Here is an 18135-nt window from a genome sequence, read left to right on the forward strand (position 1 = left end):
AGGACTTCTTGAATTTTGCATGCAAATGGATGGAAATAGAAAACACTATCCTGAGTGAGGTAAGCCAGACCCAAAAAGAGGAACATGGGATGTACTCACTCATATTTGGTTTTTAGCCATAAATAAAGGACACTGAGCCTATAATTTGCGATCCTAGAGAAGCTAAATAAGAAGGTGAATCCAAAGACAAACATAAATATAGGCATCCTCCTGAATATTAACCTTCATCAGGCGATGAAAGGAGACAGAGACAGAGACCCACATTGGAGCACAGGACTGAAATCTCAAGGTCCAAATCAGGAGCAGAAGGAGAGAGAGCACGAGCAAGGAACTCAGGACCGCGAGCTGTGCACCCACACACTGAGACAATGGGGATGTTCTATCAGGAACCCACTAAGGCCAGCTGGCCTGGGTCTGAAAAAGCATGGGATAAAACCGAACTTGCTGAACATAGTGGACAATGAGGACTACTGAGAACTCAAGAACAATGGCAATGGGTTTCTGATCCTACTGCACGTACTGGCTTTGGGGGAGCCTTGGCAGTTTGGATGCTCACCTTACTAGACCTGGATGGAGGTGGGTGGTCCTTGGACTTCCCACAGGTCAGGGAACCCTGATTGCTCTTCGAGCTGATGAGGGAGGGGGACTTGGTCAGGGGAGGGGAGGGAAATGGGAGGCGGTGGCGGGGAAGAGGCAGAAATCTTAAATAAATAAATAAATAAATAAATAAAACAAAACAAAAAAGCTTGCATATGTACACTGGTCTGCGTGAGTGCGCAGCTATAAGGCTAGAGAGAGCAAGGGAGCTGGCTGGCGGGAGAACCTGGAGAACAGCCCGGGGAATCCTTGCTGTGCGATTGAAGGAGAAAGGGTTCTGCTCCTAGAAGGTACCAAATTCTGGGAGGGTATTACTGGCCCTGACAAACCCCCTCTCAACCAGCACGCCTGCCTGGGTTGGACTGTAGGGAGGTGCTGGGGAAGGCCTGTGTCTGAGGCACAGAGTGGGATGCAGAAGCATCATGTAAGGCAGTGGTTCTCAATATCCCTAATGCTACGACCCTTTAATACAGTTCTTTGTGTTGTGGTGACTCCCTCACACAACCATAAAACTTATTTCCATGGCTACTTCATACCTGTAATTTTGCTACTGTTGCAAATCATAAGGTAAATACCTGTGTTTCCCAGCGGTCTTTGGAGATCCCCTTGAAAAGGTCGCTTGACCCTGAAGGGTCACGAAGCACGGGTTGAGAACCTCTGCTCTAGGGCTAGTGGATGAGAAGGGGCTGGGGTGGGGAAGACATTAACCTCCTCTTTCCGTTTTTTGTTTCCAGGCTGTGGAGAGCTAGGCTGGTCTTCCTGAGTCCTAGCCTAGGCTCCTATCCCAACCTGATGTGCTTCTGGGGAAACTGTTTCCGGCCCCTAGTGTGAGCTTTGCTAAATTTTCAGATTATGGCGGTGGAGATGCTCCAGGACTGGTGCAGGTGGATGGGTGTCAGCGCTCGTAGGGGCTTGCTTATCCTGGGCATCCTGGAGGACTGCAGTGAAGCTGAATTCCAAGGGTCCCTGCAGGCTGCCCTGTGGCCCATGGGCCACTTTACTGTGCTTGGCAAAGTGTTTCATGAGGAGGATAATGCCACTGCAGCCCTGGTTGAGCTCGACCAGGAAATCAACTATGCTTTGGTCCCAAGGGAAATCCTAGGCACTGGGGGGCCCTGGAACGTGGTCTTTGTGCCCAGTTGCTCCAGCGAGGAGCTTCTTGATCGTGTTTTCCACTTCTTGGAGCAACGGGGGAGACAGTGGACAGTGTACCTGGAGACCCAGGTCTGGAGCTGGACAGAGTGTGCAGGCTCCAGTCAGTTAGTCAGGCAATCCAGCCCTGGGTGGATACCTTGCGGTACCAGCGTTTGGGTATGTTTTCTGGGAGCGTTCAGCCAGCCCCTGGGGAGGAATCCTTTGAGGCCTGGCTAGACCACACCACTGACATGTTTTGGGTGTGGCAAAGGGTCCCAGAAAGGGAGAAGAGGAGACGGTTGCTGGAGGGCTTGCGGGGAACTGCTTTGTACCTTGTACAGGGGCTGTTAGCAGAGAATCCGGCAAAGACTGCAGAGGAGTGCCTAGAGGCTCTGTCGAGTATTTGGAGACAATGAGTCTCAGGCCACCATTCGAATCAAGTGTCTGACTGCAAAACAGCAGCCAGATGAGCAGCTCTCTGCCTTTGTGTTGAGGCTAGAAGTTCTGCTGCAGAAAGCCATTTAGAAAGGGGCTCTCGAGAGAACCTCTACGGATGATTTGCGCCTGAGGCAGATGCTCACCAGGGCTAACCTGACTGAGCCTCTGGAGGAAGCTCTGAGGAGGCTAAGAATGATCAGGAGATCTCCAACTTTCCTGGAGTTGTTGGGCCTCAAACGGGAATCTGAGGAATGGGAGGCAAGACTAGCCAGCAACATGGTAGTCCAGGTGGAGGATGAAGCTGGCAATCTGGCTTCTGTCCAGGCTGATGGAAGAGCCAGTGCTAAGGCAGAAGATGAGGTGGAGGAGTAGGCAAAGGACAAGGTTGAGGAGGAGATATAAGGCCATAACTCAGACCACGGCCCTGTAGACCCAAGCCAGACAGGACCCTATGAGCCCCCTGGGACTCCCACCCCAGCACAGATGGGCAGTAATCTTAGAGAGTGCCCAGGAGGGCCCGGCTGCATGCTGGGCAGCCTTGCCTAGGCAGGAGAACATAAGGCAGAAGACCCCATCCTGTCCCAGTCTAGAAGTATTGCTGAAGGGTCAGCCCCAAAGTAAAGGAGCGGGCCTGCAGATATCTGCTATAGCCCCTGGCCTGGGAGAGATTAGGGAGAAATAGTCTCTTATAAGGGTCCTGACTGCCTGGCTCTTCTACCCAGTTAGCATCTCCAGGCAGGTTTATGACACTGCCTTTGGAATCTCATCCTTATCTGTTCTACTCACAGTGGCCCAGGTATTCAGTGAGTACACACTTTAATACTAGCTCTCCCATCCATCACACCCTAGCAAAGTATATCAGTCCCTGACTTACCCTGCTAGCTACTACCGTAGCCCAGCTTGTGTTGCGAACTTCCATGCCAGCCAAGGCCCTATTTGCTCTGCTCCTATCTCGTGTTGTGTATTCCTGGACAGCTTTCTTGATATACTTACAGGCCAGCAACTTGCTGCTTGTTCCCTGCAGATGTGTGTGTTCTTACCTGAGAAGGTGCTCTACAGAGATCCCAAGACAAGCCCTTGGAACCAGCAAAACAGTATGGGTGATGGCAATCAGCAACTGGCTGATGCTCATCTTGTGACTGATTACAATCTGGGGTGGGCACGAAGACCTGGACTAAGGATGGATGGGCTCGGAGAACCAAGATTCAATGTTCCACTCTTGTTGTTACTTTTGTTATTACTTGTGACAACAGTTCTTCAGTTTGGCAAGATGTTCCTTTCAGTGCTTTCCAGTGTCCAGAATAATTCAGGATCACCCTACAGTGGGTGATTCTTCTAGAGAGTTCCCCCAAAAGAAAGAACACTTCCAGATGCCATTATTCTGCAAAGAGGTGTATCAGGGGTCCCTTGGAAGGAAGAAGCTTAGGCAAGCAGGCCTCAGTGTGGCCAGTAGATGAGATCCTTTCTAATGAATCACAGAGTAGGAAAAGGTGGGACCTGTGGCCTCTAACAGCTGGGGGAAGTTCTGTGCTGTCATCCCCCCGCCTTCAATGACTTCAGTAAATGTATCTGTTCAATAAATTTCACGGATGTTACAGTTGCATCCTGCTTTTTCTTGGCTTGGACTGGACTGGAGCAAGATTGATTTATGTACAAGGCAAGAACATGAAGGGCTGTGGGGGTGGCAGGGGGGGGCTTGAATTGGTAAAAGCAGGCTGACAATGTGTATGGGGGCAGTGGCTATCTGGTTTCAGTGGGGAGGCACTTCAGGATGACAAGAGTTAGGGATACGTCAGTTATGTGCTCAAGTGAAGCTATGGAGCAGTAAGCAAGGCCCTTGGACCCAATGTTCATGACTGATGGGTGTTTCAGTTAGGAAAGCGTTCTCACAGATTTTAAATGCCATTTTTGATTACTAAAATATAGAAAAAAGAAAACCAAAAAAAATTTCCATGGAGCCACAAATAGCCAAAACCCTCCCCTGAGACAGAAAACCAAAATTGGAGGCATTATATTTTCTGATTTCATAATATATTACACAGATATAATGATCAAAAGAGTACCACACGCTTTTAATCACAGAGTTGGGAGGCAGAGGCAGGAGATCTCTGAGTTAAAGGCATAGCTGGTCTACATGGTGAATTCCAAGACAGCCAGGACTACATAGAATGACTCTGTCTCAAACAAACAAACAAAAGTATGGCATTGGCATCAAGGTGTGTATCAATGGGATGGGGAAAACATATAAGAAACCAGTCCCCACACCCACAAAAAACTGGGGAAAGTATGGTCTTTTCAGCAAATAGCACTCAGAAAGCTATGCATCTATGTGTAGAAGTAAGAATTTTGACCCTCACTTTGTTCTTGGAGCACTTTTAGTTATCACATTAAAACTTTAGACAGAAAAAGCATAAAAGATTTCCTCAAACGATAAATGTTATGCATAGCAAAAGGAAATATTCGAACAAACAAAATCACCATCTTTGGATTGGGGGAAAACATTTGTGAATTATAAACTTCATGGGGGTTAATATCTCAAATATCAATGAATTAGTACAACTCAATAGCAAAAAGCAAGCAAACAAAAACTCCCAAATAATTTGATTAAAAAATGGACAAAAGAACTCCATAGACAACAAGTATATGAAAATGTACGCAACATCACTAGTCAATAAGGAAATGCAAAGCAAAACCACAATGTGAGACTTCCCCAGATGGGTTGAATGGCTACTATTAAAAACCACAACAGAGCCGGGCAGTGGTGGCACACGCCTTTAATCCCAGAACTCGGGAGGCAGAGGCAGGTGGACCTCTGTGAGTTCGTGGTCAGCCTGGTCTACAAAAGCTAGTGCCAGGACAGGAACCAAAAAGTTACAGAGAAACCCCCGTCTCGAAAAATCAAAAAAAAAAAAATAGCCAGCTTCCTGGTTTGTGCTGGTTGCACAAATGCCTCTGGCTCTTTTGGGAGGTCCAGCTATGGAACACTTAAATGGGGTTTGTGAACAGAGTACCACAAATTGCTTAATGGCAACATAAACCTGCTGCATCCCTGGAGCTGGGGTAGAGAGCATGGCTTGCAGAGGCAGTGAACATACCTCCACCATGTTGTATAGGGCAGAGCCAATGGGCAGAGCCATGGAGTTGGTCCTAGCCATGCCCACTTAACATTTTTTAAAAAGGTACTCCTTGTCAAAAATAGCTATGCAATAAAGACAGACTCAGACAAAAGTGAACCTCTGAATGGGCCACAGCGTGTTTAACAACATACACAGGCTTGGGAAAGAGAGGGAAAAGAGTATAGATAGTAAAATAATATAAATAGTACGTACAGACAGTCATAGATTTAAGAAGAAAAGATAATTAAATAAATATTAAAAACTAAGAGTAAAAAAGCCACACGAGGTTGGAAAATGCACAGAGAGTCTGAATTATGTATACTATTGTGTTTTCTTTAAATTTTTTGACTGTGAATAAACTAACAACAGAGAGATATTTCATTGTATGGGCTACTAAGCTAAAGCAACATATATATTTTAAAGGTATTTTGACCTCAAATTTGAGTCTGAGGATATGTTACTTTGGAAAAGAGATTCTACATTTGTTCCCACAGAAGATAAGAACCTTAAGTTCCTTCCAGGCTAATGTAGTATGATGGAACATAGATCCCCTGAAAGGTCTCCATAAACCCTAAAAATACTTTGCCCAACAAACAGCAGGAATCAATTTGGAGAAAACAACTCCCAAATTTCCAAAATGATGGTTTATAAATGTTTGTTTTCATTTGAAGGGGGATATGATATAGAGATGAATACTTTGCATTGGTAGGGACCTTGGTCTATTGATACATATTTAAGGTCGACTTTGTTACAGTGTATATATGTAATTCTGCTCTTATTTAAGGTATTGTGTTTGTGCAGCTCATTTAAAAAAGTAATGTATAATTAAAAATTACAGATTATTAGCCTTTTATAATAGTCAAACAGGTAGTCATGTTATTCAGGTTTTCTAGATATATAGAGATATAATTCAGTTAGATAGATAATCTTCAACACTTTAAAGACTACAGAATATGACATTTTAAATGTTTTAAGAACTTAGACTTTTCTCACTAGTGAGACATGTCTGCTTCTGTCAGCACCAATTGCTTCAGAGACATTGATAGGCATTGAAGGAACTCATCATGGAATTTGCCTTCAATGTGACAAGGCTAGCCATTTGGGCAAGAAACTGCTCTTGCCTGGACTGCTTGATGGGATGCTGTATGAACTGGACATGCAGGACCCATAGAAAAATGATTGCTGAACTTGACTAAAGAAGGTGAGGCAGTCCTTCAGGGTTTCTGCTTCATGAAAGAGTCTGCCAGACATTCTACAGGACACAGAATAAACCAACTGATGCTCTTTACAAGACAGAACAGATATTCAAATTTCTTGCTTCATGGAAAAGTCTGTACTAGGGGCCTGTAGACTGAAGATGGATGCCCCAATGGTACAGAAGAACTTTGGGTGACTGTCCAGGCAGCGAGATCTCTCTGTCAGCTCTAGAGTATTGCAAGTTGCTTACAATGCACTTCCTGTTCACTTATATCCTCCTGGGGTCTTTGCTGGAATTGAAGATAAATAGGAATATAGTTTTCCTTAATTATAATAAAAGATAAATTAGATATAAAACTTTAGATTCACAAAGAAATATTGTCACTGTAAATCTTGCTTGATACTTGTTATATGTAATTTTACTGTGTTAAAGTTAAAACTTTCTTTTTTGTTTAGATCGAAAAGGGGAGGTGATGTGGGATATCCTTGATATATGTTGCTTTTATTGGCTAATGAATAAAGCTGCTTTGGCCTATGACAGGGCAGAATATAGCCAGACTGGAAGAGATATCTAGAGAGAGTAGGCGGAGTCAGAGAGACACCATGTAGCTGCTAAAGAAGACAGAGGCCATGTAGCTGCCTAAGAAGCAAGCAACTAACAAACCACTAGCCATGGGGTAAAATATAAAATAACAGAAATGGGTTAATTTAAGAAAGACATAAGAGATAAATAAGAATACACATAAGCTATTGGCCAAACAGTGTTGTAATTAATATAGTTTCTGTGTGATTATTCGGGTCGGGGCAGTCAGGAAACGTAAGCACAACCTCTGCTTACAATTGTGGGTAGGCCTTTTTGTTTTTCAAGTCCTGGGCTGATGCAATAAAGCACTTCAAGGTACATATTAGACAGTGAGTGAGGAGTATGCTTTTCTTTCGGAACTATGAGGAACAGGAGCTGCAGAAGGAATCAGAAGTCCACAGCATGTAGAATCAGAATATGAAACTCCAGGAACATATTTGCACATGAGGCACATGGCCCACACTTTTGATAGTGGTAGGACAGGAGCCTAGGCCTTCTTACATGCTTGACAAGAACCATACCACTGATCTCTGTAGAGGCTTACTCTGTGGGGGCAGTGATGAATATGGAATTTCACAGTTTGAAAGCGACCTGGAAAGTAGAAGCTGTTGTTTTTCAGCAGCACAATAAGAGTCTCTGCCGACACAATAATCCAAATTAGAGCAAATCAGATCGAATTAAAAAAAATAACCAGGTTTAATGGACGCCAGGGTTACTGGGTGGACCCAGGAAAAACATGGAGAGGGAGAAAAGAGAACCGGAATAAACACCAGAGAGGGAAAAGGGAAGACCAGGTGTTCCTTGGGGGTGGGGGGTAAATAGCTTGTGGGAGTGGCCTCGAGCATCTCTGGGGAGGGGTCACTGTTTGGTAGGTTGTCTTGGAGGTGGAACTTGGATTGAGGCAACTCCCAGGGGAGGTGACTTGAAATGGAGTTTTCTGCTCAACATTCCAAAATGAATGCCAGGGAGCTGGGGTGAAGCCCCCAACTAAACATTACAGTCTTTTCGGTTAAAGGGCTGCTGGTTCAAGTTTAGCTACTTACTGCGGGCATTGTTGATGTGGGAGAGGGGAGAGTTGGGAGTTGGTGGGCTCACACTCAGAGAGAGATGTGGCTGGAGAGGCATCCAGTATACTGCCTTCCTGGAGACCTCCAGCAGCTGTTTCTTGAGGGAGGTAAGAAGGCAGGTAGCTAGGAGAAAAAATATTGTTATTACCTGTCTTGTTTGTACCAACAACGATGAGTGTGCCAGGACAAGGAGCAGATAGGATCTTTATTATGGCATCTTGGAAAACCAGAGGGTGGAAGGTCCTAACTTCTAGACAGATCAAGTATCCACAATAGGTGCCCGCTTGGGTCTGGAGAGATGGTACCAGCATGGGTGTCTCAGAAGCTTGGCAGCTGAGGGGGTGGTGAGGATTACCGTGTGAGGTCCTGTCCATCCAAGAGAACTGGGAGCTATGTAGAAGGAGCTACCGGCCTGCTTTTCATCCCACCCGGCTCCCGCACAGCTAGCTTTACACCCGAAATAACAACATACTAATTGTATTCATTTAAACATTGCCTGGCCAGTTAGCTCTAGCCTCTTATAGGCTAATTCTTACATCTTGATTAACCCATTTCTATTAATGTGTGTAGCACCACGAGCTGGTGGCTTACCGGGAAAGATTCAGCATGTCTGACCTGGCGGCTGGCTCCATGGCGTCTGGCTCACTTCCCTTCTTCCCAGCATTCTGTTCTGTCTACTCCACCCACCCATGTTCTGACCTATCAGGCCAAGCAGTTTCTTTATTAATTAACCAATGAAAGCAACAGATAGACAGATGACCCTCCTCCATCAGAGCTAGATGTTTAAGGAATACTCTGCCCCTGGGGAGAGCAGGGCATATTTAGGGGCATTTGGGTCCACTGGTGTGGGGCAGGGAGACAGCTGTCAGCATGTGAAAGGAAGAGGGAACTTAGAAAGGAGAGGTAGGGAAGGTGCACCACCAGTGGAAGAGTATGGACTGGGAGGTGGTGATTAACAAGAAAGGGCCTGCCATAAAGGAGCTCAAATGGCAGGTAAGGGCATTGGGGAGAAATGAGGGCCAAGATGACCTGACTTCAATGGAGAGCTTGGTTTGTTGTTGTTTGATGAGTCCATTGGCCCTCTCCACCTTTCCCGAGGATTGTGGATGGTAGGGGGTGTGGAATTTCCAGGAGATGTTGAGAGCTTCTGACCCGAGCTCCATGACCCTGGAAGTGAAGGCTGGCCCATTGTCCGTCTCGATGGTCCATGGGATGCCAAACCGAGGAATTATATGGTCCAGGAGCACCTCAGCCACCACATCTGCTGTTTCCATGGAGGCTGGAAACATTTCTATCCACCCTGTAAAAGTGTCTACAAGTGTTAAGAGATAACAAAGTTTTTTTTTAAGTAGGCATATGGGACAAATCAACCTGTCAACCTTTGCCTGGTTGATGCCCATGAAGCTGATGCAGAGACTGACATATATGGAGACCCCTTGTGGACTGGCCTGGGCACATGTCAGGCAGGAGGGGTGAACCTGTGAAATATGATCTTGGAGATGGGTGGGGTCAAACAGTGGCTCTAGAAATGGAACAAAGCTTTGGGGCCTATGTGTAAGGTGTGGTGGATGTCTGAAATGATCGACTATGGTCTTGAAGAAGAATGAGACAGATATTTAAATTGAACCAGCCACCCTTTGTTTTTGTGGCCCCCTTTTTATGAGCTCATCCCTACGTTCTGGTTTGTAACAAGGTTGATAGGAGGGAGTTAAGAACAAAATATGTCCTGTGGAATCAAAGGAGCTTGAAGCCAGCCCCCAGGGCTACTGAGTCTGCCTTGGCATTGCCTAAGGTCACTGGGTCCTTGGAGGATTGGTGTCCCTGACAGTAATTTATGGCTACTTCCACAAGGACCTGGAGGGCCTCCAAGGGATTGGCTATAAGGGGTCCATTAACTAAGGGAGTGCCCTTGATAGTAAGGAAGCCCCTTTCCTTCCAGAGTGTAGAATGGGCATGGGCTATTAAGAAGGCATATTTAGAGTCTGTATAAATATTAGCCCTTTGGCCGTTGGCTATCTGGAGTGCTCTAGTAAAGGCAATTAATTTGGCCTTTTGTGAGGAGGTTCCCATAGGCAGGCAGGTTGCTTTAACTGTGTTAGTGGAAGTAACCACTGCACAATGCTGCCTGGTCCACACTTTCAAGGGAAATTTTTTCCATGTATTGCTCCCTACTTCTGTTTTTTCAATTATTTGTTTTAGTTTATAAAATGATGTACTTTATTATAACACTTTGTACATTCTCATGTTTGTGATATTATATCTTGCACTTCTTGACTGCAACTGCCTCCACCGTTCCTGCTCTTCCTCATGTGCTTCATCTGCATTATACACTGCAGTGCTACTGTTGCATGTGCACGTACGCTCACACACACGCACGCACACACGCAAAGGAGTGTACCAGGAGACAGAGAACACAGATAAAAAGACAGACACCAGAAGGCATCATATGTATTCTTCTGCTCCTTGCTCAAGGATGTACTTTATAACTTCCATACTCCAAAGATAAAAAAGAAAGTATGATGTGTGTGACAACTCAGTGTATAGGAAAACAGACACACACACACACACCAATTAGCCCAAAGCACTGATGTGCAATATTCTCCCATAAAACAAACAGGGAGGAGGACTTATAAATCCAACAAAGGCTACAGACAAATGAGAATTACAGAAGGAATCAGGACAAAGGAGCAGGAGAGATGACTTGAGAATTGATCAGACAAGCACTTCAAAGTCTACAGTGAGAAACCTGCAGTCGCATGTCCCCAAGAAAACTCAAGGACACAAATGAAAAGAGAAGTAAACAGGAGCTTCTGGGAGGCATAAAAAGGCTGCCTCTCATCAGTACTCGTCAGGTGTCAGTGAGGTCAAGCAATGACATGTCCCCATCGTTGGGCTTCAACCTCTGGAAGAGGATGGTGTAGGCAAGGAAAACGGCATTACTGGGACATATAGCCCCATGAATGGTAGGCGAGGAGACAGGGTTTTGTTCTCAGAACTTAACGTACAGGGGCAGTGGCAGTTAAAGTCAGAGGAGAGGCTGAATATGCAGGTAAGAATATTTCTGACATGCAGGCTCTGAGCATTGCACTGCCATGTGCATGGCTAAGTAGAACACAATGGCCTTAGACATGATCTTCTCTTAGAAAAGAAAGTAACACATTGAAATTGCTATTTCCTCCTCTAGATGGAGTCAAAAGCAGGAAGAAGGGAGGTCCAGAGATTTTTCCATTCTTAAAGGTAAGAAGGATTGAGTTACACTGTTGATGGCTTTTACAGAGAAACAGCTCATAACACAGAGGGAAAATGTGGATCCATTTAAAAATCTTCTGTACATGTTCATTGTTGTGAACTTCTGAGTGTGGAATCCAGAAGCTGACAAGACGTGTCTGCCTCATCTATTCTTCATGTTCGTTTTTTAGACAGGGTCTCCTCATAGAACTCAGTACTTGCAAATCCAGCCATACTGGCTGGTCAGCAAGCACCAGGGTTCTTATCTTTGCAGTCCCACTACTGAAAATACAAGCATGCACACTATGTGTGATCTTCTTAACCTGGGTAAGAGCCCACATTGTGCAGAAAGGAAATCCAGGAATTAGCAGCAAGGACTAACGCTGAGCATTCTCCCATACGAGGCAAACGGTACTGTGAATCTAGAGGCACAGGCTGGAGGACACAGGACATTTCACAGAGATTCAGACAAGAACAGAGACTGAGAAAGAAGACCGGGCTTGTGTAAGGTTGCACTTGAGAGCCCACTGAGGCACCAATTCGGTGCACAGTCACAAAAATATGTCATGGACTGTGATTCCAGACAAGAAAACAGGAGCTTCAGGGAGGTATGGCAGGGCTGCCCCTCATCAGTACATCACAGATGTCAGTGACTCCAAGGGATGACAGGTCCCCTACTTTCCTGCAAACAGCAGAAGTCTCTGATCTCTGAAATGTGAGAAAAGCTGGGATACTGATGTTTTCTGCAAAAAGTCAGCCCACAAATAGCAAATGTCTCATTTACAGTAAGAAGTCTCCGGGGAGGGGAAGATGGCTGAGAATGGAAAGTGCTTTCTGCATGAGGTGAAAACCCGACTTCATCATCCAGTACTCATTTGACAAAAAGGTATGTGGACAGGTATGTTTAATCTCAGCACCAGGGAGACAGAGACAGGAGGATCAAAAGGAGAGCACATACACACACTCACAAACATGCACGCGTGCAAGCGTGCTCACACACAGAGAGATAAATAGAGAGGGAGAGACAGAGAGAGACACACGCAGAGAGACCCACGCAAAGAGACACACACACACAAAGACAGGGGGAGTCCTTTGAAATCAGGCTATTCCTAGGGTCACAACATTTCCAACCCCTTCTTTGGCTTCAAAGCACAGCCTCAAAGCACACATGCGTTCCTCTCCTTCAACGTGAGTGAGCCAAGAGGGAGGTAATGGAGAAAGCAATGGGACCTGCCCCATCCAAGGCACCCTAGAGAGGACAGGGAGTAAGGGGAAGAGTCAGAGACACATAGAGAGACACAGTGTCATCAGGAACCTGGTGTGCTGTCTGGGTGCATGGGGTCCGTGCAGAGAGGGCAAGTCTGCGCATAGCTAGCTAATACCCCACCCATAGCTGGTGACGGTCCAGAGAGGAGACCCCAAGGGACTTCTTCACGCTTGGGCACAGGCCACAGAGGGCTAGGCCCGGCCTGAAGCTAACAGGAATTGCCGAATCCATGTAGACAATCTGCAACGTCAAGCACGTTCGTGAACGTTTATTTTGGGGGTCAGGGGGTAGGGGTGGGGTCTGTGTGTGGAGAAACACGTATGCAGTGAGGAGCGGTCATAGCAAGCCCCACAGTCTCCCAGATGGTTCTCTTTTGGAGGTGGAGCTGCAGGGGGTGATGGCAGAAAGGAGGAGGCTCCCTTCTAAGGAGTGGGCGCAGGAGGGTCCCTGCCAGCCCCAATCCTGGCTGCTGACCTCTTCCGGGCCGCCTTTAGGATGGTCTTCTCAAAGAGCTCTTTTTCACGATAGTGCACAGGTGGGCCACGCAGGTACTTCTCTTCTGCCTCCTTGTAGCTGAGCTCATCCAGGGCAGCGATGGAGCAGATGATTGCCTCTGGAAGAAGAACCTCCATGGTGAGCCGGACTTGGTCTCCTCTTGCCAGCGAGAGCAGGGCCTGGTCTGCTTCCTTGGATATTTCTTGCAAATGTCTGGCCACGAGGTGCAACTGGTCTTCATCCTCCAGGTAGGTCTCAATGCAGAAGACTTCCCTCTTTGACTTCCAGAGGTCGTCCAGCCACCGGGACGGTTTCCTGCCCTTCACGATGTCCAGCAGGTGCTGGTCGGCCCCCTTTCTCTTCACGATGAAGTCTACGAGCTTCTGGTTGGCTCTGTCCCAAGCGGCTCTCATGCGGTCAGGCAGGAGTTTCTTGCGGGGCCTCTTCCCACCGGGGGCGGTCTCCTCCTCCCAGTCTTCCAAGTCGGCATAGCTCACCTTGGGGAAATCAATGCGCAGGTCGCCCTCTTGAATGGCTCTCCTCAGCGGGTAACTGGCTCGGGCGGTGTAGTAGTCCATAAAGGAGCCCCGGAAGGAGCCACAGGCGAGGTCCTCTCTGTAGCGGTCGATCACAGAGAGGCACCAGTTGATGCCCTGGCCGTACACTTTGCTGGCTCTCCGCAGGAGGGAGAATCTCTCCCCACAGTCCAGGAGCTTCAGCTTGCGGAGAGGGACGCGGACACCCCTGCGCTCAAACTGCATGTTGCCCTCGATCAGCAGCACCCTGGCCGTCTTGTCGTTCTTGCTGACACTCTTGACCACCGCCGGCCAGAAAGGATGGTCCTGGAATTTGAACCAGACCAGCATCCCTCGTTCGATGGTATTCGTCTCCTGGGCAGAAGCCACACTGGTGGCTTGGCAGTCTTCCTGAACTCCAGGGGCTCTCCTCTTGACCCTGGCCTTAGTCACCTTCGAGCGCACTCGAGTTTCCAGTCCCGAGAGCCCACAATGTGCACACAGCACATGGATCTTCCTTTTCCTGCCAGCAGTGCGGACTGATCTTCGCAGGCTCGGGACTGGAGGCGTGCAGGCTGCCGATGCCCCCTCTGAGTCTGGCCTCGGGGTCGGCGGACCGGGATCCTCCTTGTTCTCTGGGAGGGTGGTCTTCCTTTGGGCTCCAATGGCCTGGATCTCTAGGCCACCACACCCTACTTGCTGCTTGAGAGCTTTGGGCGAGGTAGAGGCGTGCCTCCTCGGTGGCCCAGAGGCAGGTCTATGCTCATTGTTAGCACGGGCACCCTCCCTAGAGGCCCGGGTGCTCAACTTTCTCTTGCCAGGATTATCACCAGCATTTCCTGTTGGCGTCTTGCAGGAACTTGGCCGAGCTCTGGTGCCCCTTAACATGTTCCCTTGCATTTCAGAGTAAGGGGACTCTACAGTGGCATGGGCCTGGGCTTCCCCCCCTTGCACTGCAGGATCATTCCCTGAGCCCATCAACACAGGTCCTGGGCGGCCTCGCTTCCCAGGACTCCTGTGGGAGAGCCCTTGGCCTCTCTGGTTGCGCCCTTGGGGGTGCTGGCGCTGGCGTGGGCTGGAGCTGGTCTCCTCTTTCGGAACCTTGGGAGCCACTGTGCTGGTTCTTCGGCCACCTGCCCTTTCTCCTTGATACAAGCGGGTTCCCTCGCCCAGAACATCCAGGGCCACCCTGAGGGCTCTTCTGTATGCCCTGGTCTGCCCTGGCGGGCCACTGCCCTGTGACTCCTTTCCGGCCAAGGAGGCGATGGTTACGATTTCAGACTTGGTTAGGGGCCTCGCCTCTGTGCTCCTCACTCTGGTCTTCTCACCAACAGAGAGAATTTGGACCTCCAGGAAAGAGGCCCCTCTCCTCTTACTATGGGCCGAGGTCCTGGGTCTGGTCAACACCCTTGCAGGCCACAGCTGGCCCTTCCAGCCACAGAGCACATACTCTGCAGAGTCCATGGCGATGGAACCCTGGGGCTGTTCTGATCAGGGCAGGGTGACCCCCTGCGTTGTGGTGGGCACTGCTCCCTGCTGGTCGTCTCTGTCTGGCCTGGCTCCCCTGCCTGCGGTGCTGTCCTCCCTCCAGAATCTGGTAGACAAGCTCAACCTGAGGGCCTCTCTCAGGGTGATGTGGGCCTGCCCTGTAAGTGTGGGAGAGGGAAGCAGAGCTGCGTTAGGACGGAATTAGCCTTTAGTGGATACTGAAGCAACAGCTCAGTGAGGTGAGGAGAGAGAAAGCAAGGGGGTGCCCAAAGTCTGTCGTTCCACAGGGATGAGGGTGTGTGCCTGAGAAGATATGGAAGGATCCAGAGCAGATGTGTGACACACGGTCACCCACCCTGAGGCTAGGGTGGTGAACTTCCTCCCGGAGAGGTGAGTGTCTTTACTTGGCTTGTGTATTTTCCTGCCCATCCAATGCCTTGGGGGCTCCCCGGGATTCCGTCCGGGTGGGGGGAGCCTCATTGCTTTCTTTCCTAGGGAGCTAACCCCCCCTGTGCCCCACCCCAGGAAGCCTGTGCACACCTAGTGCACCTTGCCTTCTGCACCAGTATGATACCAGGTTGAGGAACGGGGTGTGTGTGTGTGTGTGTGTGTGTGTGTGTGTGTGTGTGTGCGTGTGTGTGCGTGTGTGTGCGTGTGTGCGTGTGTGTGCGGAAATCTTCATGGCGATTTGCATAACATGGCAGGTAAGGATGGTTGCTGTCACTGTCATAGCTTCTGGCCTCCCTCCACTTCCCCCGCCCCCTCATAGTTTGGTTCTGACCTCTTGCTCCCAACTCCGTGCTGGACTGACCTCGCTATGGGATCAAGTGCACGCGTGGCACAAAGGAGAGCCCCCCCAAGGAAAGCACTTCACCGTGGAGAAATGCTTTCTAATTGGCAGACTCAGTAGTGTCAGATGAGAGCAACAGGGTAAGTGTCGCCATTGGTATTGCCCACTCTCCTGCTGCTGCCTCAAGTCCATGGGCCCTGCACACCCATATCTGCTGGCGATGGGCACTGTTCTACCATCAGATCCCAGGCCACAGAACTCTCTTGCCCACAACCTCTGTGCCATAATGTTAATCCACAGGGTCGTCTTAGACAGACAGGAAATCAAAGCAGCTGTTTGATGCCCTGGATGGTCACTTGCCCATCCCTAAGTCCAGAAGGCATGCTTTGAATCTTAAGTGGTGTCCAATCTCATCTGTAGCGTAGCTCTCCCGTCCATGTCCCTCCATTCTCTACCTCTCCACACAGGGCCTCCCCCGTGCTTCTCAGTGGAGTCTCGTCCCTTTCTGCTCACTGTGAGTGGGTGTGTGTCAGGGGTCTACTCCTTTCCTGACTGCTCTTGCCTTGGGTCCGCGGGGCTTCTCTCATTACCGGGCCAGCACCAGGCACAGCGCTGCAGAGCACTGTGGACCAGGGGGTCCTGAGGCAGTTCCCTGAGGACCCTGGTCATTTTGGGGACTCCTGTTAGCCCACGACCCCTTCGGTGAGTGCGGGCACCCCGACCTCTCCCTTAGGGACTCCAGGCCTTGCCTTACCCATGGGAATTCCCGACCGGACAGAAATATGGGAGGCAAATGATATTCGCTTCAGTCCCTCAGCCCTCCCCTTCCCACCCTCTGTATCCATAAACACCCGTCGGTAATTCTAGCACCAGATCCCTATTCACTGCTCAAATGTACAGTGTCCCCTCTGCCGTATTCCCGTTCAAGTCTTACCGACTTCCAATCTGATCTCACAGTGCATAAAGTGGCTCTCAACATGCAGGAGTCTAGGTCTGGCCCAGGCCACACCTGCTGGGTGATGCAATAGTAAATGTGGACTGTGCAATCTGGGGCCCAATTTAGGGATCACCCGCAGTGGTTCTTCCTCCGAGAAATCTGTGTGACCTCACAGGGTTGGCCTGCTCTGATCCAGCCTCCGTGGAGTCCTCGGCCACAGGTATCTATCTGCTGAGGACACAGAGGAAAACATAGGCACCTCAGTTACTTCCGGCTGCCCTCTGCTGGACCTTCCGAGCACATGCTCACCAGCAAGGCTGACTGAGCACCATCTAGCCCAAGCAACCATGCCCCCATCCATATGCGGGTACCACACCTCGGGCACGAGAGAGCTCACCGCTCACTCGGTGCCCTTAGCAATCACGGAGGCCCGCGTTATAGTTATAGAATGCAAGCTTTCCACCCCAGGCAGGGGTGCCTGCAGGAGCTTCTGCTTCCCTCAGGCGTGATGTTCTCAGCCTCACACACTTCCTGAGTTAGAAAACATACCCGGGAATATCAAGTTTGTGTTCAAGCCCACATGCCAGGACATCCAGGCAGCATCTGTATCTCAGTCACAGAGAAAAGCGTCTGCACCCATTATCAGGCCACGCTCTTCCCGGCGTGTGTATTCCATCTGTGCAGGCCTACTGCGCCGTGCCTTAGAAAAGCCCTCCGTCTTTCTACAACCTGCTTAAATATTGTCAGTTTTGCCATCCGGCTCCATCGATTCAGGCATCACCTCTAGTGCACTACCTTCGACAGTTACCTTTCCGATGAAAGCAGCAAAGTCTTCCCCAGAGGTGCACGGAGAAGGGTGCAAGATGGAACCCTGAAATCCCTGTCTCAACACATGCTTTGGCCCCGTGCCCGAGGCCTTCTGTCAAGAACTCGCACACGGTCTCCGTGTGCGACATCCATTCACGTTTTGTCCAGATGGGAACTTCCAGATGGCTCCCCTCCCTGTGGTGAGACAAACAGACGGGGCCCAGTCTGACGAGAGGGTGCGAGAAGGGCACAGAGCGTATTGTTCACACGCAGGGGCTGAGATACAGGGAGAGATGCCGATGATGGGCTGCTGGGTCAGAGGGAAACCCCAGCTGCACACCCTGTAACACAGCCCAGCTGATGCTTAACCCATCTGTGAGCAGAGCAAAGACTCTGACCCGGGCACAAACTAACACCCATCGAGGAAACAGACGCTGCCCCTTCTTCAGGTGCTCTCATACCGCACTGACTTTTTT

At 49.1% G+C, this 18135-nt stretch overlaps 1 pseudogene; it reads left to right on the top strand.

The window, feature by feature from the left end:
• The first annotated feature begins 1449 nt into the window (after window positions 1-1449).
• On the top strand, window positions 1450-2541 carry LOC121440422 (annotated as a pseudogene).
• The last annotated feature ends 15594 nt before the right edge of the window (window positions 2542-18135 follow it).

Source organism: Microtus oregoni, unplaced genomic scaffold (assembly GCF_018167655.1).
Source record: "Microtus oregoni isolate MIOR12 unplaced genomic scaffold, Mior012 000067F_ref0000223, whole genome shotgun sequence".
In the NCBI taxonomy this organism is placed as follows: Eukaryota; Metazoa; Chordata; class Mammalia; order Rodentia; family Cricetidae; genus Microtus; species Microtus oregoni.